Source organism: Podarcis raffonei, chromosome 4 (genome assembly GCF_027172205.1).
Source record: "Podarcis raffonei isolate rPodRaf1 chromosome 4, rPodRaf1.pri, whole genome shotgun sequence".
Taxonomy (NCBI): domain Eukaryota; kingdom Metazoa; phylum Chordata; class Lepidosauria; order Squamata; family Lacertidae; genus Podarcis; species Podarcis raffonei.
Genome location: NC_070605.1, coordinates 86,502,700 through 86,526,557, shown reverse-complemented (window position 1 = coordinate 86,526,557; position 23,858 = coordinate 86,502,700).

Here is a 23,858-nt window from a genome sequence, read left to right as displayed (position 1 = left end):
TGTTCTCTTTTGCTTTACAGTGGTACCTTGGGTTAAGTACTTAATTTGTTCCGGAGGTCCATTCTTAACCTGAAAATGTTCTTAACCTGAAGCACCACTTTAGCTAATGGGGCCTCCTGCTGCTGCCGCGCCGCCAGAGCATGATTTCTGTTCTCATCCTGAAGCAAAGTTCTTAACCTGAAGCAATATTTCTGGGTTAGCGGAGTCTGTAACCTGAAGCGTATGTAACCTGAAGCGTATGTAACCTGAGGTACCACTGTATTCTGTTATTATACTGTACTTATTCCTTTGCTTTTACCTATTTCTTTCCTTTTTTATTTTTTTCTTTCTCTATCCTTTTAATATTTCCTTTTTCTTTGCATTCTTCTAACTTCTTCTTTTTTCTCTTTTCATTTTTATTATTTTCTGTTTGGAACAGTTTGCTTTTTATTGTATTGTGATAAGTCTTAATAAAACTTTATACCCCCCCAAAAAAGGAACACAGGATGTACTAAATATACACAATATAGTACAGGTGTTAGCCAACTTTTAAATATCCTTTCAAGCCTATATATTTACAGTATTTATCATATCTGCTGTACATTTTTAAATGTTCCAAATAACAATTAAATATTTAATAAACATATCATTGCTAACTTTTCTTACTCATCCTGGAACTATCTAAAATGTTGGTTTGTTCATTAACACCATTTGCTAATGCTTATTTCTTCAATAAACTACAGTAGGCATCTTTTGCTATTCAATATCAGCAATCAGTAAGTTGCCTTCAAGCTTCCTACACTGCTGCTGTAGTTTAAATATATATATATGTTTGTTTATTTATTTGTTCAATTTATATTCTACTCTTCCTCTCCCCAAAGGAGCCCAGTTACCTAAGAAGCCTACTTGTGGGTTTATTTGAACTTCATATCCAACTGTTCACTATTACTGACCACATCATTCCATTTCCTTTTCTCTCTCTTTTTTTTACAAATATATGATGACAGAGTCAGTCTTTTTTCTTTTGCCACCTTAACATCTGAGCTGCAAGTAATTTCAAATAAGGAACCGGGGGGGGGGGGGGGACATAAAAAATTCTCCATTTCAGGAACCTCTGTAACCCTAGAATATACCGTATTTTTCACTCTATAAGACGCACCAGACCACAAGACGCACCTAGTTTTTGGAGGAGGAAAACAAGAAAAAATATATTCTGAATCTCAGAAGCCAGAACAGCAAGAGGGATCGCTGCGCAGTGAAAGCAGCAATCCCTCTTGCTGTTCTGGCTTCTGGGATAGCTGCGCAGCCTGCATTCGCTCCATAAGACACACACACATTTCCTCTTACTTTTTAGGAGGGGAAAAGTGAGTCTTATAGAGCAAAATAATATGGTAGTTCCATATTCCTCATAATTAGAGCTAGTCTTTTCTTCTGCAAGTCAAAACTACATTTTCTGAATCTGAACAGAGGTGTCATAGGGTAATTTTTAAAGGGCGGTCTGAAGGCACCTAGGTAATAATAATAATAATAATAATAATAATAATAATAATAATAATAATAATAATTGTACCCCGCCTATCTGACTGGGTTGCCACAGCCACTATGGGCAGCTTCCAGTATATTCAAAGACATAATAAAACATTAAAGCTTCCCTATACTGATGTTTTCTAAAGATTGACATCTGCTAGGAGGGTGTTCCACAGGATGGGTGCCACTACCGAGAAGGCCCTCTGCCTGGTTCCCTGTAACCTCACTTTTCACAGTGAAGGAACTGCCAGAAGGTCCTCGGAGGCTGAACAACAGGGGTGGAGATGTTCCTTCAGGGCCCAGATCTCCTGCCCTTCTTTCTAAAGCAATAAAATATCTATACATCTATACGTATAAATTTGCTTACGCAAATGCAAATTTATATGCCATTTTGTGTTATAGGCCTGTGCCCCAGGTCTTCTAGGAACCCAGCAATGTTGCTGAATCAAACACCACTGGCAGACGCCAATGATAGCCAATTTGATGTCATCTTTTGTTTGTCCTGGAAATGAACCTAGCTATCCATCAAAAGCAAAGCTACTTGAAAAGTTTCCCAGTAGAATTCAATAGACAGCTGACCTACTCCCTGAAAGCTGCTGTAATGGACAAGTGTCGCAGACACTCTAACCAAACCACCCGATATCTAGGAATGGCCAAGATTTGTGGAGTATGTATTTGATCCTCTAATCTTCTTATCACCCCAGAAATCCCGCTTCTGGAGAAGGTATGCAAACACAGTGGCTGCTGAAACTGCAGAAAAACGAGCTTGCAGGTCTGATAGCATATTTGGGGGAATGACTGGCTGCACTCACTGCCCCTTGGTATCTGTTCTCCAAACTCGTATGTTGCTTTTCTATGCACACAATTTACATGCCTCGGCCATTGCTTGATCCATTGTGCCATCTAGTGACTCAAACCCAGTAAGGCACAGAGCCTTTTCTTGCTAGGTTCTGTAAAACAAGGGAACAGACAAAGTAGCATGAGACCATCACCTTTGCTCCAGAATCAGGTCAATCCTTATGCCCTAAAAGGGGTGTGTGTGTAAAAGCACTGCAAGGGTGGATGAGAGCAAAGAACTGAATACTTTCTCACCTGCTCCCCCACCCCAAAGAAATAACAATTTCTTCTTAGCCCTTTATCTCTCCATAATAATATAATAATAATAATTTATTATTTATACCCCGCCCATCTGGCTGGGCCTCCCCAGCCACTCTGGGCAGCTTCCATAAAAACCAAAAATACAGTAAAATATCACACGTTAAAAACTTCCCTGAACAGGGCTGCCTTAAGATGTCTTCTGAATGTCAGGTAGTTGTTTATTGCTTTGACATCTGCTGGAAGTGCGTTCCACAGGGCGGGCGCCACTACCGAGAAGGCCCTCTGCCTGGTTCCCTGTAGCTTTGCTTCTCGCAATGAGGGAACCGCCAGAAGGCCCTCGGCGCTGGACCTCAGCGTCCGGGCAGAATGATGGGGGTGGAGACGCTCCTTCAGATATACTGGACCGAGGCCGTTTAGGGCTTTAAAGGTCAGCACCAACACTTTGAATTGTGCTCGGAAACGTACTGGGAGCCAATGTAGGTCTTTCAAGACCGGTGTTATATGGTCTCGGCGGCCGCCCCCAGTCACAAGTCTAGCTGCCGCATTCTGGATTAGTTGTAGTTTCCGAGTCACCTTCAAAGGTAGCCTTATACAACCTCTGCAGAAAGAGCAGTTGGTTAGAGCATGGAGCAGTTGGATAGCTCAGTGGGTTAGAGCATTGTGCTGATAATGCCAAGGTTGCAGGTTGGTTGTCATATGGGACAACTGCACATCCTTGCATTGCAGGGGGTTGGACTAGATGTTCCTCAGGGTCAGAGCCGTCTTCCCCGTAGGGCTTAGTGGTGCGTCGTGCCAGGGCACCAGCCTCTCAGGGGAACCCCAGCAAGTGGGGGAGCTGCGCAGCTTTGCCGGCGGCCTCCCCTTTTCCTGCACACCTGCCAGCTACGCCCCGCCAACCATAAGGCTGGTGGGCATGCAATTTCCCTCCCAAGCCTCCTTGGGAGGAAAGCGATGCCTGCAGAGGATTAGGATGGAAGCTGCTCTCCGCCAACCATATGGCTGGCAGTGCGCAGCTACGGCCACCCCAACACTATCCATGGTGATTTGGGGGTGCTGGGCGGATATTTGCACCCCGTCACCGCATCTGCTAAAGATGGCCCTGCTCAGGGTCCCTTTCAACTCTGATTCTTTGCGCTAAAGGTTTCATGCACTGGTAGGATGTAGGGTTCGCCTCCCCGTGCTGCCTACCCAATCTGTCCCACCCTAAGTTATACAGAATGTTGCATACATGCACAGAGGACTTAAATGGTGTTTTAGCCTCTCTTTCCCCTTTATCTATAGGCCTGTTTCAGGTGTTCTCCCTGTGTGCAAGTACAGTCCTGGGAGCGGAAGTGCGCTACCTGATCCCACGTCTCTTATTCTGGTTTGGAATCAAGGTTCAGACTGGGTCATTAGCAAGCAATCGAGTGGATCAGGAAGTGAAGCATAAGCAGTGATCAAGACCACAGGCTCAAGAGTAGGAACGGGGGATAAATTTGATTCATTTAAAGCATTTTAAGGCAAACTTATCAAAGCCACACTTCCCAAAACTACATGCAAACTGATTCCTGCATGCATCTATTCTCCAAAATGCACAGTAATCCCAATTTTACAATGCCAAGGAAAGTTTTACAAAATGTAAGGTGTGCATATAGATGCACATGTGGTGTTTGGGTTTTTTAAAAGCCATACGAAAAAATGCATTATGCTAGAGGGAAATGCTTTGCAAATATGTCTATTTTGCAAAATTGCATGCAAAAAAATGTATACGCTAGGAGAAATTTGCACAAAAATGCTGACAAATTTTCATGAGAATTTTTTTATTAAAAAAAACCACCTCAAATTAAGGTAGAAATGTGAAGAATTGAAGACTGGAAAAATGAGAAAATGAGAGAAACCAACATATTTGTCCAGGGCAGTCTTACCCATAGGCACTAAGGGGGTGGGGCACCCAGGCGCCAGGCTCTCAGGAGCACCAGGCCGAGAGTCCAGGGTCAAAGAGCTGAGTCCAGGGAAGAGCCCTCCCATCCATCGGTCAGAGTGCTGCGGGTGGCTCTGCACTGTGAGTTCGGAGACAACCGAGCCAGCGAGACCCTGAGGCGGCCGGCCAGCTCCTCCCTCCTGTGCTCCTGGGACTGGGCAACCTCCCAAATGTTCAATTTATTTATTCCTCCCCTCAGCATCTCCACAGGCCACCTTCTTTTGCCACTTCAGCTCCCCCTCCCGAAAAACTTGACATTTTTGCCACAGCACTAGAGAATACTGACACGTCACAGGGCCATCTGGTGTGTTTGGGGCAGAGTCAAGATTTGAACCACGCTGCTCACAGCTCCTTCTGTTTTTAGCCACTAAAATAATAGAATTGTAAAATTGGAAGGGACCCCGAGGGTCATCCAGTCCACCCCCCTTGCAATGCAGGAATCTTGCCCACAGCGATCCCTGGGTGGGCTCAAACCATCAACCTTCTGGTGAGCACCCAAACATACTGACCCATTGTGCCAATATATCACAGCAGATGTGGAAGTGCCCAAAGCCTGCGCTTGCTGACAAAGAGGCACAGCAAATTTATTCTCCGCGAGTTGGCTGGGCGGTGAAGTACTGCAGCTGTTCCGATCACCTACAAAACCTTGATACGAAGAAAGAAAAATGCAGGGGTTCCCTGTGGTCTGCCCCCCCTTCAGGAATCGAAGCAAGCAGGCCTCCTGGAGAGTTGTATTGCTGCAGCTCAGTGGAGAAACTAGTAAGAATTAAGACCACCTGTTAAGTCAGAAATCCAAAAATCTTCAAAAGGCCCTCCAGTGCAAACCCCCCCAGGAAGAGAATCCCTCTGGACTGAAGAAATCTCTTTGAAGGCAGACCCTTGTTAAGGTTGCCCCCTCCCTTCAGCAGAGAAGCTGAGACGCCACCCTCTTTCTTCTTCTTCTTCTTCGCTACTGCACCAGGAGCTGATTAAATATAAAAAAAGGAAATTATTTGCACTCCAGCAGAAATCAGATAACGCACAGATCTGATTCTTCCCATTATGGATTTGTGTTTGTTTCCCATCAAAACGCATCTTCTTAAGGACCTTGGAGAGCTCAGGTTAATGAGCAGCATGCAATTATACAACAACGGGGGTGACTGAACCACCAAACGTTGTACAATCCCACTTCCATGCGTAGGAAAGCACTGGCAGCAAGACGATCCACCGTGCAAATACAGAAGATCACTTTGCTCACAGGCATAGAAGGTCATACAAACTATGAAGTTCTTCAGTGCAACTTTATTTACTATTTATTTACGCAACCCTGGAATTGCAGAGTTCGAAGGGACCCCAAGAGGCGTGCCAACTTGGCCCCAAGACTATGGGTACCCAAGGCCGTGGGTGCCATGCAGCAGGCATGGCCCTGGCGCCAATTTTTTTTTTTTTTTAATTCCTTATACAGGTCGGCCTTCAAATGTCTTGTTGGCAGTTGCTTATCTCCTTGGCTCAGGGGTCACATAACTCCATAACCACCAAAGAAAAAAGTGACATCTTACCATGTTGTTGTTTTTGTCGTTTAGTCGTTTAGTCATGTCCGACTCTTCGTGACCCCATGGACCAGAGCACGCCAGGCACTCCTGTCTTTCGGCTTTGGCCCAGCTGCTTCATCAGCTCTGAATCTACTTGTACTTGTCCTCCGCTCTTCCTCAGTAGCATGTTGGACGTCTTCCGACCTAAGGGGCTCATCATCCAGCGTCATAATTTTTATATGCCTGTTGTCTTAGTCCATGGACTTTTCTTGGCAGGGATACTGAAGTGGCTTGCCAGTTCCTGCTCCGCATCTTACCATACCCTCCAACAATTCTCCAATGAAAATAGGGACGTCCTAAGGAAAAGCAGGACATTCTGGGATCAAATCAGAAACCGAGACGGCTTCTGTAAATCTGGGGCTGTCCCTAGAAAATAGGAATTTGGAAGATCTGGGTTATCTAGTCCAATTCCCTGCACTGCAGGAATCTTTCACCAAACATGGGGTTCAAACCCATGACCCTGAGATTAAGAGTTTCATGCTCTACCAACTAAGCTATGTGGGCCTATACTCAAGGCGGCAGCAAAAGGAGGTGAGTGGGAGGGAGGCAGCTAGCTAAGATAGGGAGAGGCACAAAGTTTAGCATCAGGCACACTACCTCCTTGTAGAAGCAGCTGCCGCCAAGTGGCTGTTGTTCTGGGAGATGTTTCGCATCAATACTAGGCCCCACTGAGGCTGCATACCATCAGTGACAGACTTCAGGCTTTCAAATTTCAGCAGCACCCAGTGAGACGCTAAAATTTGGCAGCCACCCCACCACCACCAACCTGTCACCTTTTGTTCTAAATCATTGTTGCAGCGTCCCCTTGGCTCGACGCCCAGTGCAGGTGAACCGGTGCAGGTGAGCTGGTGATGTAGATGCTATTAGACAGTTGAATGCACATACGTAGCCCTCCCTGTGGCCCTGAGAGCCGGCAACCCATGCTATGCCACTGCTTCTGCTTGTTAGGAAGTCAACAACTTGATCCACTGTCTCCTAAGGATGCCTCTAAAAATGATCAGAACCATCTTCCAGACTATTTCAGAGTTACTCCAAGATGGTGTGGAAGACTGTTTTGCTTATCCTTTGGATAAGTTGGATCCTCCTAACAGAGGGTCCATGTTGCGTGGCGAGTTCCCGCCTCTCACCAGTAGAAATAAAGACACATGACACCGTTATTTTAGGTTAATGGGCTAAAATTAGCCACAACTTTATTGGTTACAGGTAAAGAGTGGTATTGGCTTAGGCATTGGTCATATCCGACTATCCGGCTTCAGCCTGTTTGCTTGAAGACCGGGAAGGGTTAACCACCAGTAGAGGGAGTCCTGCTGATGCACATCAACTAGGGACTCCCCCGGGGTCACCGCTCAGGGGCACGCTTTAGGCCCTGGCCTCCATTGGCTTCGGACGAGGCCACGTCCCTCAGAATCCTTTACCGGACTACCCTTCAATATTTGTGGGAGATGATGGCGTTCCCCCCCCCAACACATTTACGTAACAATACCCCTACCAATGCCTAACTGCCAAAACCAAAGGAATTGTGACGCTTTGCTACAAGGTAGGCAAAAAACCAAATGGCCGGTGCCAATTTGCCAAGTGGAAAAAATTCCTACCAGGCCCTTTAACGGCGACCAACCGAGGTCCATAGCAAGGTCAGAAGGGGAACCTTAAAGGGCGGGCAGGTGGGAAAACCTCAACAGCTGAGCGGAACCAAAGAGGGAGATCCCGGGGCAATGAGGCAAGCCACACACCTCGAGCCAGCCGATTGGCTGCCTCAGGGGATGACACGGCCCGAGGATTCCCCTGATCGTGCGGGGGCTGGAAGCCAGCCTCCGCGCATGTGTTGGGGGCGTGAAGCCCTCAACACCACCTCCTCCCAAGGTTGGAAGTGGCTTTGTGCTCGGCCCTGAAACCCTTCCCTAACCAGCTTGTGGGCGGGGCTTGCCCCGCTCCAAGCCGGTGGTGCCACGGTTATGCCAATGGCCTTTAGCCAATCAGCAGCGTGGCAAGGTTGGGGGTATCTATTTGGCAGCGCGACGTAGGGACCTCCTTTTGCTTCGCGCTGTCAAACACCCGCCCACCCACCCATTAATTAGGTCATGTTTGGCCTTGCTTTGTACTTTGGTTTTGGAATGGGGGCCAGTTTGGAATTTTTTCCAATGTGGCAGATTGGCTCTGGCCATTTGGTTTTTGCCTACCTCTTAGCAATCGTCACAACTTTGTATGGTTTGGCGGTTAGGCATTGGTTTAGGGGGATGTGGGGAGGGGAGGTGCGGCCATCACCTGCCCCTCCAATGAATAGGGTATTCCATTAAAGGAATCTGGGGGTCTGGATCTCGTCTGAAGCCCGGAGAGGGGCTAGGGCCATGCCAGGACCCCCGGGGACCCCAGGGGTGAGCACCAGTCAATATACGCTGAAGAAGAACCCCCTGCTGGTTCTTTACTCTTCCAGGCTTCCTGCAGAGTGGGTCAGGAGCCAGATATAGTTTGATACCAATGCCTAAGCCAATACCAGTCACATTTGTGTATTTTAATAAAGCTGTGACCAAAATTTGCCCATTAACATTTAAACTAATTTCTGTCTCCACTGTGTCTTTATTTCCATTTGGGATGGGTTTTGGGGCTTGAAGCACAAACAGTTTCTCTGGAAAATAGAGCTACAAGACAAGGAGGTAATAAAATCATCCTCAGCGGGGATTTCCTTTATCATTGTACTTGTGTTCTTTCTGCTTTCTTTCTCCTGTCAGCAAGCCAATCCAGTGACCTATAGGTGTCTAAGCCACCCCAATCATGGCTCACATAGTATTTTACCAAGAAACTATAACTCTGAACTTGGCTGCAGCTGTTGTCTTCTTCTCTTCCATTTCTCATATGCTAGATTTCTCCACACATTTCTTATTCCACAAGAGAGAGTCCCTGTAGTCTTTGTACTACTTGTGTACATTAGCATTCTTGGTTGAACTCCTCACACTGAACTCCAGGCTTATTGGCAGTCTTTGCTGCTGCTCCACCTCCAACTAATGTAACATTTTTGTTTTCTCACAGACTTCTGTTTCTTCTGAAACTTTAATGATCTTCTTTGATGTCCCTTCACTCTTCGTTACACCAGTAATGCCCTTGAAAACTACTAATGATTTCTATGTAGTTTGGAAGTTCCCTTCATTTATTTTTCCATGGTCTTTTGACCATTTTAAGAACCTTTTCACAGTGTGTTAGGTACTCTGTGGTTAGGGCTGGGCAATATAGCGATATATTGTTTCATATATAACATAATATCAGTTTCATAATTTTAGACCTGACATGGTGTGTGTGTGTGTGTGTGTGTGTGTGTGTGTGTGCATGTTGTGCAAAAATCACAATGTGGGGGAAACCGTGAAGCCAGCCAATTCCTATACATATTCCTTATTTCAGACATTGTGATATATCAGTATAGCACAATGTTTAGCTGGTTATATATCGTGATGTTGAAAACCATGTATCTGCCAGCCCTACTTTGTGTGTGTGTGTTATTCATTCATTCATTTTATTTCATAAAATTTATGTACCACTTGATAGTAAGAAAAAACCTCGAAGTGGTTTACAAAAGCCTGGAAAATAGGAAACTGAGAGCAGATATGATAGCTGTAATGGTTCTAGGGGTTGCTCGTGCGTAAGTTGTCGCCACTCCTGGCTGGGTTACCTGGGTGAACCCTTTCTGTCCGGACAGCCACCCATCCATGGCTGTCTCAATCGCTGGCAGAATCCGTCAGTGGGCGTTTCTTGAACTTCTTCCAGCAAAGAAGTTCTTTGACGCCTAGTCTCCTCCTACTCTCCCTGCGCGGAAGTCTTCTGCGCAGGGAGGGTGTGGGCAGCGGAGGACCCGTGCTCTCCCCGCTGGTCTCTGGCGAGGAGTCCTGGAGCCCCCTTGCCGATTCCCCCATCCCCCTTCTCCACTGGTGCTACGCTGATTTCCTTCCCCAGCAGATGGGCTGCCTCTCTCCCTACTGGGACCCTCTCCGGCATCCCTCTGGAGCCTTCCCTCTGCCTCTGGCTCCGATGGCAGTTCCCTGACAATAGCCATCTTCAAATATCTTAAGGGCTGTAACATACTTGTTTTCTCCTGCTCTGGAGGGTAGGACTCGAACCAATGGCTTCAAGTTACAAGAAAGGAGATTCTATGAAAAACAACAATAAAATTATCACTAAAAAAATTACAACCATCTTTAAAACATACAGAAAGTTCAAACCACAACATATATGTGTGTATATACTTAAACCTGCAACAGGTGCAAGGAACCTTTGACCCTCCAGATGTTGCTGGAGGCAAAACAAGCATGGCCAACATCTGAAAAGCCAACAGTTCCCATACTACAGGATCAAATCTGTCTGCTACCCCATCCTCCATGTTCAATGATGGGAAAACTATTGCTTTCCATCCCAATTCCATCTCACACTTTACACAAGGAACACAAGAATGAGTAGACGGAGCAGTTTCATTTTATTTCCACATACGTCGCAACTTCCATATAAGGAAATGCTACATTTAGGGCTTTTTCGTTTAGAGAAACTTGAAAAGATGAGCAGAGGGCGTTTCAAGTTTATGGAGCTGAATTGTATGTTTTGCCATCTTATCATTCCATTGCGGGGCAACCAGAGAAAAACATTGAAAACCGAGATTTGCATCTGGTGGTCTCGATGTCAGAGTCCCACTAAGGATTTTCACATGGCTGGGTCACTGAGAGCAATTGAGTGATTGAGATCAACGTTACAACACTCCCAGGGATGTGGATAGGATTTTTTCCTGGTCTGTGGATTATCCTTTAGCAACAATTATACTTGTAGAGAATTCCCCCCCCCTTCATTGAATGAATGGACATTTGGGTGGAACTTTGGTTTTCAGACATTCCATATTGCACTTGAACATGCTTTTGGTATTGCCTACATGATGCAAAGCCTACGTTCAAAGAAACAGACATTTGGGGGAATACAAATGTCATATTTTTACATTTTGCCTTTGAGAAGTTCTATATTAACACATGCAGAGTTGTGTGAGCTGTGTTTCTTTATCTCCCTGTATTCCTTTGTGTTGTGTGTTTCCATAATCAACGCCCAACCAAAAAAGCAATAGAATCCCAGACCAAAAGTTACAAAAAGAGAATATAAAAACGGCAGCCACTTAAAACTCGAAACCATAAGAAAATAAGAGAACGTAGAAGAGAAGAGAAACAGTCAAGCTGGTAGGTCAAAAGCTTGCTAGAACAGAATAAATCCAACATTTACTGCAAGGCCAAAAAAGAGGGGAGTTATACTGGGCAAAATATTCCACAGCCTGGAGCATAAACACTGAGAAGAGCTTCTCAACTATTTCAGATGGAACACATCTGAACACACTGGTGGAACATAGAGCCATATTCTTGAGGACAGTAGATCTCCTTACTGCTCTGGGAAGATGATGCATGCATGCACACACTTACAGAGAGAGAGGGAGGGAGGGAGGCAGACAGAGGGAGGGAGGGAGGGAGGGAGGGAGGGAGGGAATTTTACACACACAGCATAGTTTTTCTCATCTGAAGATGTATTAAATAATTTCTGTTTATTTGCTGTTCTCCAGTTCATGATTTTATACCTTTATTAACACAATTTGCATTTAATCACACACATAAATATGGACAGTTATACTCTACTGATAACCGTAGCATTTTGTTTTCCTGTACTGTAATATGCAGCTTACATTCTGAACAGAATTACTACCTAAATATTGCCATCCAGTGGCATGATGATGTATTTCTCTCTGGGAACTTAGCTGCTGCTTTTGTAGTATTATAAAAGGTAAAGGTAAAGGACCCCTGACAGTTAAGTCCAGTTGCAAACAATTCTGGAGTTGCAGCGCTCATCTCGTTTTACTGGCCAAGGGAGCCAGTGTTTTTCCACAGACAGCTTTTCTGGGTCATGTGGCCAGCATGACTAAGCCACTTCTGGCGAAACCAGAGCAGCGCACAGAAACGCTGTTTTACCTTCCCACCGGAGTGGTACCTATTTATCTACTTGCACTTTGACGTGCTTTCAAACTGCTAGGTGGGCAGGAGCAGGGACCGAGCAATGGGAGCTCACCCCGTCATGGGGATTTGAACCACCGATCTTCCGATCGGCAAGTCCTAGGTTCAGTGGTTCAGACCACAGCACCACCCGCGTAGTATTGTAGGTAAAGGTAAAGGACCCCTGGATGGTTAGGTCCAGTCAAAGGCGGCTGTGGGGCACAGCGCTCATCTCACTTTCAGGCCAAGGGAGCTGACATTTGTCCACAGACAGTTTTCTGAGACCTACACTGCTGCCAGCCCGGTTCATCCCTGTCTCATTCAGGAAAGCCCAAGATCTGCTGAATCCAAACTCTGGCAGATCTTGAGTTTAGATACCGCTGCTAATTTTTAAGGTGAGATGCAGGACTTTCTTTAATATTGTGACCCACAGCCCTGTCTCTGAGAGTGCAAACATGGAGCGTGGCCTTCCATCCTCACACACTCTGTCATCATACCAGGAGACCTGGTAAATATGAGTAAAAATTGGGTCACATATGAGAAATTGGTACAAAAAGAAGGAAGTAAATGGAAAATGAAACCTTATGAAGAAGTTAAAGAATATGTGAATGACTGGCTGCACTATTGCCAAATCAATGAAATGTTTAAAGAAGATTTAAAAGAAAATGGATTTGATGATAAAAAAAATCAAAATTTGAAATAGAAGTATTAGAAAATGATTGTAAAATATTATCTAAAATATATAAATCACTGTTGGAATGGCAGTTGGAAGATTAAGAAGTTAAGTCAGTTATGATACACTGGGCCAAAGATTTCAGGTATAATATACAGTGTAGTAATACAGTTAGAAGATTGGAAAAAACTATGGAAAGAAGGATTAAAATTTACAGCATGTAATGCTTTGTAAGAAAATATGATGAAAATGATATATAGATGGTATATCAAACCAGTGAAATAAGCAAATATGGATAAGAGAAGTAATAAATGTTGGAAAAGGAAAGAAAAGGAAGGAACGTTGTTTGGCTGCCAAAAATCTGGCTTTCGGCAATTCACTCAAAAAAGGTGCCAAACCGTTGCAAGTGCTCCCCTGAAAGGTTTGGTGGTGGAAACAAAAGGCTTTTTATCACAGGACAAGAAATCAGCCCTTGACAAATTTACCGGCGGAAAAATAGTTTTTTGAAAAAATCCCTAAGCCCTGGGGTCAGAATTTCAGAAAAAATCTTATGTTCTCCAATTCACTCAAAAATGGTGCCAAATGGTTGCAAATGCTCCCCTGAAAGGTTTGGCGGTGGAAACAGAAAGCTTTTTATAACAGGACAAGAAATTAGCCCTTGACAACTTAACCAGCGGAAATTGATTTTTTTGAAAAAAATCCCTAAAAATTACAATTTCAGAAACAATCTGATTTTCGGCAATGCACTCAAAAATGGTGCCAAACGGTTGCAAATGCTCCCCTGAAAGGTTTTGCGGTCGAAACAGAAGGCTTTTTATCACGGGATAAAAAATCAGTAATCGACAACTTAACGGGCGGGAAAATATTTTTTTGAAAAAATCCCTAAGTCCCGTGGTCACAATTTCAGAAAAAAATTCACATTTTCGATTCACGCAAAAATGATGCCAAACAGTTGCAAATGCTCCCGTCAAAGCTTTGGCAGTCGAAACACAAGGCTTTTTATCACAGCAGAAGAAATCAGCCCTCGACAACTTAACCGGAAGAAAAATATTTTTTTGAAAAATCCCTAAGCCCCGGGGTCACAATTTCATCAAAAATCTGACTTTCGGCAATTCACTCAAAAATGGTGCCAAACGGTTGCAAATGCTCCGCTGAAAGGTTTGGGGGTCGAAACAGAAGGCTTTTTATCACAGGACAGTAAAGCAGCCCTCAACCAGTTAACCGGCAGAAAAATATTTTTTTGAAAAATCCCTAAGCCCCGGGGTCACAATTTCAGCAAAAATCTGACGTTCTCCAATTCATTCAAAAATGGTGTCAAACGGTTGCAAATGCTCCCCTGAAAGGTTTGGGGGTCGAAACAGAAGGCTTTTTATCACAGGACAGTAAATCAGCCCTAGACAACTTAACTGGCAGAAAAATATTTTTTTGAAAAAATCCCTAAGCCCCGGGGTCACAATTTCATCAAAAATCTGACGTTCTCCAATTCACTCAAAAATGGTGCCAATCGGTTGCAAATGCTCCCCTGAGAGGTTTGGCGGTCGAAACAGAAGGCTTTTTATCACAGCTCAAGAAATAAGCCCTCGACAACTTAACCGGAAGAAAAATATTTTTTTGAAAAAATCCCTAAGCCCCGGGGTCACACTTTCAGCAAAAATCTGACGTTCTCCAATTCATTCAAAAATGGTGCCAAACGGTTGCAAATGCTCCGCTGAAAGGTTTGGGGGTCGAAACAGAAGGCTTTTCATCACAGGACAATAAATCAGCCCTCGACCACTTAACCGGCAGAAAAAGATTTTTTTGAAAAAGTCCCTAAGCCCCGGGGTCACACTTTCAGCAAAAATCTGACGTTCTCCAAATGCTCCCCTGAGAGGTTTGGCGGTCGAAACAGAAGGCTTTTTATCACAGGACAGTAAATCAGCCCTCGGCAACATAACCAGCAGCAAAATATTTTTTTGAAAAATCCCTAAGCCCCGGGGTCACAATTTCAGCAAAAATCTGACGTTCTCCAATTCACTCAAAAATGGTGCCAATCGGTTGCAAATGCTCCCCTGAAAGGTTTGGGGGTGGAAACAGAAGGCTTTTAATCACAGGACAGTAAATCAGCCCTTGACAACTTAACCGGAAGAAAAATATTTTTTTGAAAAAATCCCTAAGCCCCGGGGTCACAATTTCATCAAAAATCTGACTTTCGGCAAATCACTCAAAAATGGTGCCAAACGGTTGCAAATGCTCCCCTGAAAGGTTTGGGGGTCGAAACAGAAGGCTTTTTATCACAGGACAGTAAATCAGCCCTCGACCACTTAACCGGCAGAAAAATATTTTTTTGAAAAATCCCTAAGCCCCGGGGTCACAATTTCAGCAAAAATCTGACGTTCTCCAATTCACTCAAAAATGGTGCCAAACGGTTGCAAATGCTCCGCTGAAAGGTTTGGGGGTCGAAACAGAAGGCTTTTTATCACAGGACAGTAAATCAGCCCTCGACCACTTAACCGGCAGAAAAATATTTTTTTGAAAAATCCCTAAGCCCCAGGATCACAATTTCAGCAAAAATCTGACGTTCTCCAATTCACTCAAAAATGGTGTCAAACGGTTGCAAATGCTCCCCTGAGAGGTTTGGCAGTCGAAACAGAAGGCTTTTTATCACAGCACAAGAAATCAGCGCTCGACAACTTAACTGGCTAAAAAAAGATTTTTTTGAAGAAATCCCTAAGCCCCGGGGTCACAATTTCATCAAAAATCTGACGTTCTCCAATTCACTCAAAAATGGTGCCAATCGGTTGCAAATGCTCCCCTGAAAGGTTTGGGGGTGGAAACAGAAGGCTTTTAATCACAGGACAGTAAATCAGCCCTTGGCAACCTAACCGGAAGAAAAATATTATTTTGAAAAAATCCCTAAGCCCCGGGGTCACAATTTCATCAAAAATCTGACTTTCGGCAATTCACTCAAAAATGGTGCCAAACGGTTGCAAATGCTCCCCTGAAAGGTTTGGGGGTCGAAACAGAAGGCTTTTTATCACAGGACAGTAAATCAGCCCTCGACCACTTAACCGGCAGAAAAATATTTTTTTGAAAAATCCCTAAGCCCCGGGATCACAATTTCAGCAAAAATCTGACGTTCTCCAATTCATTCAAAAATGTTGTCAAACGGTTGCAAATGCTCCCCTGAAAGGTTTGGGGGTCGAAACAGAAGGCTTTTTATCACAGGACAGTAAATCAGCCCTCGACAACATAACCGGCAGAAAAAAATTTTTTTGAAAAAATCCCTAAACTCCGGGGTCACTATTTCAGCAAAAATCTGACTTTCGGCAATTCACTCAAAAATGGTGTCAAACGGTTGCAAATGCTCCCCTGAAAGGTTTGGGGGTCGAAACAGAAGGCTTTTTATCACAGGACAGTAAATCAGCCCTAGACAACTTGATCGGCGGAAGAAGATTTTTTTCAAGAAATCCCTAAGCCCCGGGGGTCACAATTTCAGGAAAAAATCTGACTTTCGGCAATTCACTCAAAAGTGGTGCCCAACGGTTGCAAATGCTCCCCTGAAAGGTTTGGCGGTTGAAACAGAAGGCTTTTTATACAGGACAAGAAATTAGACCTCAACAACTTAACCGGCGGAAGAAGATTTTTTTCAAGAAATCCCTAAACCCAGGGTCACAATTTCAGAAAAAATCTGACTTTCGGCTATTCACTCAGAAATGGTGCCCAACGGTTGCAAATGCTCCCATGAAAGGTTTGGCAGTCGAAACAGTAGGCTTTTTAAAACAGGACAAGAATTCAGTCCTCGACAACTTGATCGGCGGAAGAAGATTTTTTTCAAGAAATCCCTAAACCCAGGGTCACAATTTCAGAAAAAATCTGACTTTTGGCAATTCACTCAAAAATGGTGTCCAACGGTTGCAAATGGTCCCCTGAGAGGTTTGGCGGTCGAAACAGAAGGCTTTTTATCACAGGACAGGAAATCAGCCTTCGACAACTTAACCGGGAGGAAAAGATTTTTTTGAAAAAATCGCTAATGCTCCCCTGAGATGTTGTCCACCGCCTGTGCACCGTCCCTCAGACCATGTGGTGTAAGAAAAAAATGAACAAATTCCTATGCCCCACAAGTAACCCAGAGATGCATTTTAAATAAATACACACATAAAGTAGGAGCAAACTAGGTGTAAAGTAGGTGTAAACTAGGAGTAAACTAGGTGTAAACTAGGTGTAAAGTAGGTGTAAACTAGGAGTAAAGTAGGTGTAAACTAGGTGTAAACTAGGTGTAAACTAGGTGTAAGGTAGGAGTAAACTAGGTGTAAAGGGGGAGTAAACTAGGTGTAAACTATGAGTAAGGCAGGAGTAAATTAGCCAATCACCTGTAGCCCACTGTGTAAATAATGTATATAAAGCAGATACTTTGAGGGAACATCCATTCCTCCTCACCACTATGAGCTGAATAAAGAGCATGGAATCCACTCTCGACTCTGAGTATATTTCATTCTCAAACCCTCCAACACTTCTCTGATGAAAAAAGGGATGTCCTATTCAATAATAAATAAATAATAATAATAGTTTTATTATTTATACCCCACCCATCTGCCTGGTTCATGCCAGCCACGCTCAGCAGCTTGCAGGATAAAATAATATACAATAAAACATGAAACTTTTTTTTAACAATATGCCTACTATATGGAAGTTAACAACTGGACAACAGAAATGGATTGTACACACTCTAATGGTAGCTGAGAGGCTGATATTGATAAACTGGAAGAGTAAAGAGATGATCTCCTTTAATCGGTGGATTGATAATATGGTAACACTTGCAACCTGTGAACGGACTGCTTACAAACATAGACTGCTTGGATAAATACGACAGTATTTCGAATGAATTTATACAAAATGTAGTTGACTAATTTATATTAGGGCGCGGTCACAATTTCATCAAAAATCTGACTTTTGGCAATTCACTCAAAAATGGTGCCAAACGGTTGCAAATGCTCCCATGAAATGTTTGGCGGTTGAAACAGAAGGCTTTTTATCACAGGACAAGAAATCAGCCCTCGACAACTCAACCGGGATAATTTTTTTTTGTTTTTGAAAAATCGCTAAGCCCCGGGGTCACAATTTCATCAAAAATCTGACTTTCGGCAATTCACTCAAAAATCAGCCCTCGACAACTTAACCGGGAGAAAAAGTTTTTTTTGAAAAAATCGCTAATGCTCCCCTGAGAGGTTGTCCACCGCCTGTGCACCGTCCCTCAGACAATGTGGTGTAAGAAAAAAATGAACAAATTCCTATGCCCCAGAGTACCCCAGAGATGCATTTTAAATAAATGCACACATAAAGTAGGAGTAAAGTAGGTGTAAACCAGGTGTAAAGTAGGTGTAAACCAGGTGTAAAGTAGGTGTAAACTAGGTGTAAAGTAGGTGTAAACTAGGAGTAAACTAGGAGTAAAGTAGGTGTAAACTAGGAGTAAACTAGGTGTAAACTAGGTGTAAAGTAGGAGTAAAGTAGGAGGAAAGTAGGAGTAAAGTAGGTGTAAACTATGAGTAAACTAGGTGTAAACTAGGAGTAAGCTAGGAGTAAACTAGGTGTAAACTAGGAGTAAACTAGGAGTAAACTAGGTGTAAACTAGGAGTAAACTAGGTGTAAAGTAGGAGTAAAGTAGGAGTAAAGTAGGAGTAAAGTAGGTGTAAACTATGAGTAAACTAGGTGTAAACTAGGAGTAAGCTAGGAGTAAAGTAGGTGTAAACTAGGAGTAAACTAGGAGTAAACTAGGTGTAAACTAGGAGTAAACTAGGAGTAAACTAGGTGTAAAGTAGGAGTAAACTAGGAGTAAAGTAGGTGTAAACTTGGAGTAATGTAGGAGTAAAGTAGGAGTAAAGTAGGTGTAAACTATGAGTAAACTAGGTGTAAACTAGGAATAAAGTAGGTGTAAACTAGGAATAAAGTAGGTGTAAACTAGGAGTAAACTAGGTGTAAACTAGGAGTAAGCTAGGAGTAAACTAGGAGTAAAGTAGGTGTAAACTAGGAGTAAAGTAGGAGTAAAGTAGGTGTAAACTAGGAGTAAACTAGGTGTAAACTAGGAGTAAACTAGGTGTAAACTAGGTGTAAAGTAGGTGTAAAGTAGGAGTAAACTAGGAGTAAAGTAGGTGTAAAGTAGGAGTAAACTAGGTGTAAACTAGAAGTAAACTAGGTGTAAACTAGGAGTAAACTAGGTGTAAAGTAGGAGTAAAGTAGGAGTAAACTGGGTGTAAACTTGGAGTAAACTAGGTGTAAAGTAGGAGTAAAGTAGGAGTAAACTAGGTGTAAACTAGGTGTAAACTAGGTGTAAGGTAGGAGTAAATTAGGTGTAAAGGGGGAGTAAACTAGGTGTAAACTCGGAGTAAGGCAGGAGTAAATTAGCCAATCACATGCAGCCCACTGTGTAAATAATGTATATAAAGCAGATACTTTGAGGGAACATCCATTCCTCCTCACCACTATGAGCTGAATAAAGAGCATGGAATCCACTCTCGACTCTGAGTATATTTCATTCTCAAACCCTCCAACACTTCTCTGATGAAAAAAGGGATGTCCTATTCAATAATAAATAAATAATAATAATAGTTTTATTATTTATACCCCACCCATCTGCCTGGTTCGTGCCAGCCACGCTCAGCAGCTTGCAGGATAAAATAATATACAATAAAACATGAAACTTTTTTTTAACAATATGCCTACTATATGGAAGTTAACAACTGGACAACAGAAATGGATTGTACACACTCTAATGGTAGCTGAGAGGCTGATATTGATAAACTGGAAGAGTAAAGAGATGATCTCCTTTAATCGGTGGATTGATAATATGGTAACACTTGCAACCTGTGAACGGACTGCTTACAAACATAGACTGCTTGGATAAATACGACAGTATTTCGAATGAATTTATACAAAATGTAGTTGACTAATTTATATTAGGGCGCGGTCACAATTTCATCAAAAATCTGACTTTTGGCAATTCACTCAAAAATGGTGCCAAACGGTTGCAAATGCTCCCATGAAATGTTTGGCGGTTGAAACAGAAGGCTTTTTATCACAGGACAAGAAATCAGCCCTCGACAACTCAACCGGGATAATTTTTTTTTGTTTTTGAAAAATCGCTAAGCCCCGGGGTCACAATTTCATCAAAAATCTGACTTTCGGCAATTCACTCAAAAATGAGCCCTCGACAACTTAACCGGGAGAAAAAGTTTTTTTTGAAAAAATCGCTAATGCTCCCCTGAGAGGTTGCCCACCGCCTGTGCACCGTCCCTCAGACAATGTGGTGTAAGAAAAAAATGAACAAATTCCTATGCCCCAGAGTACCCCAGAGATGCATTTTAAATAAATGCACACATAAAGTAGGAGTAAAGTAGGTGTAAACCAGGTGTAAAGTAGGTGTAAACTAGGTGTAAAGTAGGTGTAAACTAGGAGTAAACTAGGAGGAAACTAGGTGTAAACTAGGAGTAAACTAGGAGTAAAGTAGGTGTAAACTAGGAGTAAAGTAGGTGTAAACTAGGAGTAAACTAGGTGTAAAGTAGGAGTAAAGTAGGTGTAAACTATGAGTAAACTAGGTGTAAACTAGGAGTAAGCTAGGAGTAAACTAGGAGTAAAGTAGGTGTAAACTAGGAGTAAACTAGGAGTAAACTAGGTCTAAACTAGGAGTAAAGTAGGTGTAAAGTAGGAGTAAAGTAGGAGTAAAGTAGGAGTAAAGTAGGTGTAAACTATGAGTAAACTAGGTGTAAACTAGGAGTAAGCTAGGAGTAAAGTAGGTGTAAACTAGGAGTAAACTAGGAGTAAACTAGGTGTAAACTAGGAGTAAACTAGGAGTAAACTAGGTGTAAAGTAGGAGTAAACTAGGAGTAAAGTAGGTGTAAACTAGGAGTAATGTAGGAGTAAAGTAGGAGTAAAGTAGGTGTAAACTATGAGTAAACTAGGTGTAAACTAGGAATAAAGTAGGTGTAAACTAGGAGTAAACTAGGTGTAAACTAGGAGTAAGCTAGGAGTAAACTAGGAGTAAAGTAGGTGTAAACTAGGAGTAAACTAGGAGTAAAGTAGGTGTAAACTAGGAGTAAACTAGGTGTAAACTAGGAGTAAACTAGGTGTAAAGTAGGAGTAAACTAGGTGTAAACTAGGTGTAAAGTAGGTGTAAAGTAGGAGTAAACTCGGAGTAAAGTAGGTGTAAAGTAGGAGTAAACTAGGTGTAAACTAGAAGTAAACTAGGTGTAAACTAGGAGTAAACTAGGTGTAAAGTAGGAGTAAAGTAGGAGTAAACTGGGTGTAAACTTGGAGTAAACTAGGTGTAAAGTAGGAGTAAAGTAGGAGTAAACTAGGTGTAAACTCGGAGTAAGGCAGGAGTAAATTAGCCAATCACATGCAGCCCATTGTGTAAATAATGTATATAAAGCAGATACTTTGAGGGAACATCCATTCCTCCTCACCACTATGAGCTGAATAAAGAGCATGAAATCCACTCTCGACTCTGAGTATATTTCATTCTCAAACCCTCCAACACTTCTCTGATGAAAAAAGGGATGTCCTATTCAATAATAAATAAATGATAATAATAGTTTTATTATTTATACCCCACCCATCTGACTGGGTCGTGCCAGCCACGCTCTGCAGCTTGCAGGATAAAATAATATACAATAAAACATGAAACTTTTTTTTAACTATATGCCTACTATATGGAAGTTAACAACTGGACAACAGAAATGGATTGTACACACTCTAATGGTAGCTGAGAGGCTGATATTGATAAACTGGAAGAGTAAAGAGATGATCTCCTTTAATCGGTGGATTGATAATATGGTAACACTTGCAACCTGTGAACGGACTGCTTACAAACATAGACTGCTTGGATAAATACGACAGTATTTCGAATGAATTTATACAAAATGTAGTTGACTAATTTATATTAGGGCGCGGTCACAATTTCAGCAAAAATCTGACTTTTGGCAATTCACTCAAAAATGGTGCCCAATGGTTGCAAATGGTCCCCTGAGAGGTTTGGTGGTCGAAACAGAAGGCTTTTTATCACAGGACAGGAAATCAGCCCTCGACAACTTCATCCGTAGAAAAAGATTTCATCAAAAATCTGACTTTCGGCAATTCACTCAAAAATGGTGTCAAACGGTTGCAAATGGTCCCCTGAGAGGTTTGGCGGTCGAAACAGAAGGCTTTTTATCGCAAGACGGGAAATCAGCCCTCGACAACTTCATCCGTAGAAAAAGATTTCATCAAAAATCTGACTTTCGGCAATTCACTCAAAAATGGTGCCAAACGGTTGCAAATGGTCCCCTGAGAGGTTTGGCGGTCGAAACAGAAGGCTTTTTATCGCAGGACAAGAAAGCAGCCCTCGAAAACTTCATCCGTAGAAAAAAGATTTCATCAAAAATCTGACTTTTTGCAATTCACTCAAAAATGGTGCCAAACGGTTGCAAATGGTCCCCTGAGAGGTTTGGCGGTCGAAAAAGAAGACTTTTTATCACAGGACAGGAAATCAGCCCTCGACAACTTAACCGGGAGAAAAAGATTTTTTTGAAAAAATCGCTAATGCTCCCCTGAGATGTTGTCCACCGCCTGTGCACCGTCCCTCAGACCATGTGGTGTAAGAAAAAAATGAACAAATTCCTATGCCCCACAAGTAACCCAGAGATGCATTTTAAATAAATGCACACATAAAGTAGGAGTAAACTAGGTGTAAAGTAGGTGTGAAGTAGGTGTAAACTAGGAGTAAACTAGGTGTAAAGTTGATGTAAACTAGGAGTAAACTATGAGTAAACTAGGTGTAAAGTAGGAGTAAACTAGGTGTAAAGGTGGATTAAAGTAGGTGTAAACTATGAGTAAAGTAGGTGTAAAGTAGGTGTAAACTAGGAGTAAGCTAGGTGTGAAGGGGGAGTAAACTAGTTGTAAACTAGGAGTAAGGCAGGAGTAAATTAGCCAATCACATGCAGCCCATTGTGTAAATAATGTATATAAAGCAGATACTTTGAGGGAACATCCATTCCTCCTCACCACTATGAGCTGAATAAAGAGCATGAAATCCACTCTCGACTCTGAGTATATTTCATTCTCAAACCCTCCAACACTTCTCTGATGAAAAAAGGGATGTCCTATTCAATAATAAATAAATGATAATAATAGTTTTATTATTTATACCCCACCCATCTGACTGGGTCGTGCCAGCCACGCTCAGCAGTTTGCAGGATAAAATAATATACAATAAAACATGAAACTTTTTTTTAACTATATACCTACTATATGGAAGTTAACAACTGGACAACAGAAATGGATTGTACACACTCTAATGGTAGCTGAGAGGCTGATATTGATAAACTGGAAGAGTAAAGAGATGATCTCCTTTAATCGGTGGATTGATAATATGGTAACACTTGCAACCTGTGAACGGACTGCTTACAAACATAGACTGCTTGGATAAATACGACAGTATTTCGAATGAATTTATACAAAATGTAGTTGACTAATTTATATTAGGGCGCGGTCACAATTTCATCAAAAATCTGACTTTTGGCAATTCACTCAAAAATGGTGCCAAACGGTTGCAAATGCTCCCATGAAAGGTTTGGCGGTTGAAAAAGAAGGCTTTTTATCACAGGACAAGAAATCAGCCCTCGACAACTGAACCGGGATAATTTTTTTTTGTTTTTGAAAAATCGCTAAGCCCCAGGGTCACAATTTCATCAAAAATCTGACTTTTTGCAATTCACTCAAAAATGGTGCCAAACGGTTGCAAATGGTCCTCTGAGAGGTTTGGCGGTCGAAACAGAAGGCTTTTTATCACAGGACAGGAAATCAGCCCTCGACAACTTAACCGGGAGAAAAAGATTTTTTTGAAAAAATCGCTAATGCTCCCCTGAGAGTTTGTCCACCGCCTGTGCACCGTCCCTCAGACCATGTGGTGTAAGAAAAAAATGAACAAATTCCTATGCCCCAGAGTACACCAGAGATGCATTTTAAATAAATGCATACATAAAGTAGGAGTAAAGTAGGTGTAAACTAGGAATAAACTAGGTGTAAAGTAGGTGTAAACTAGGAGTAAA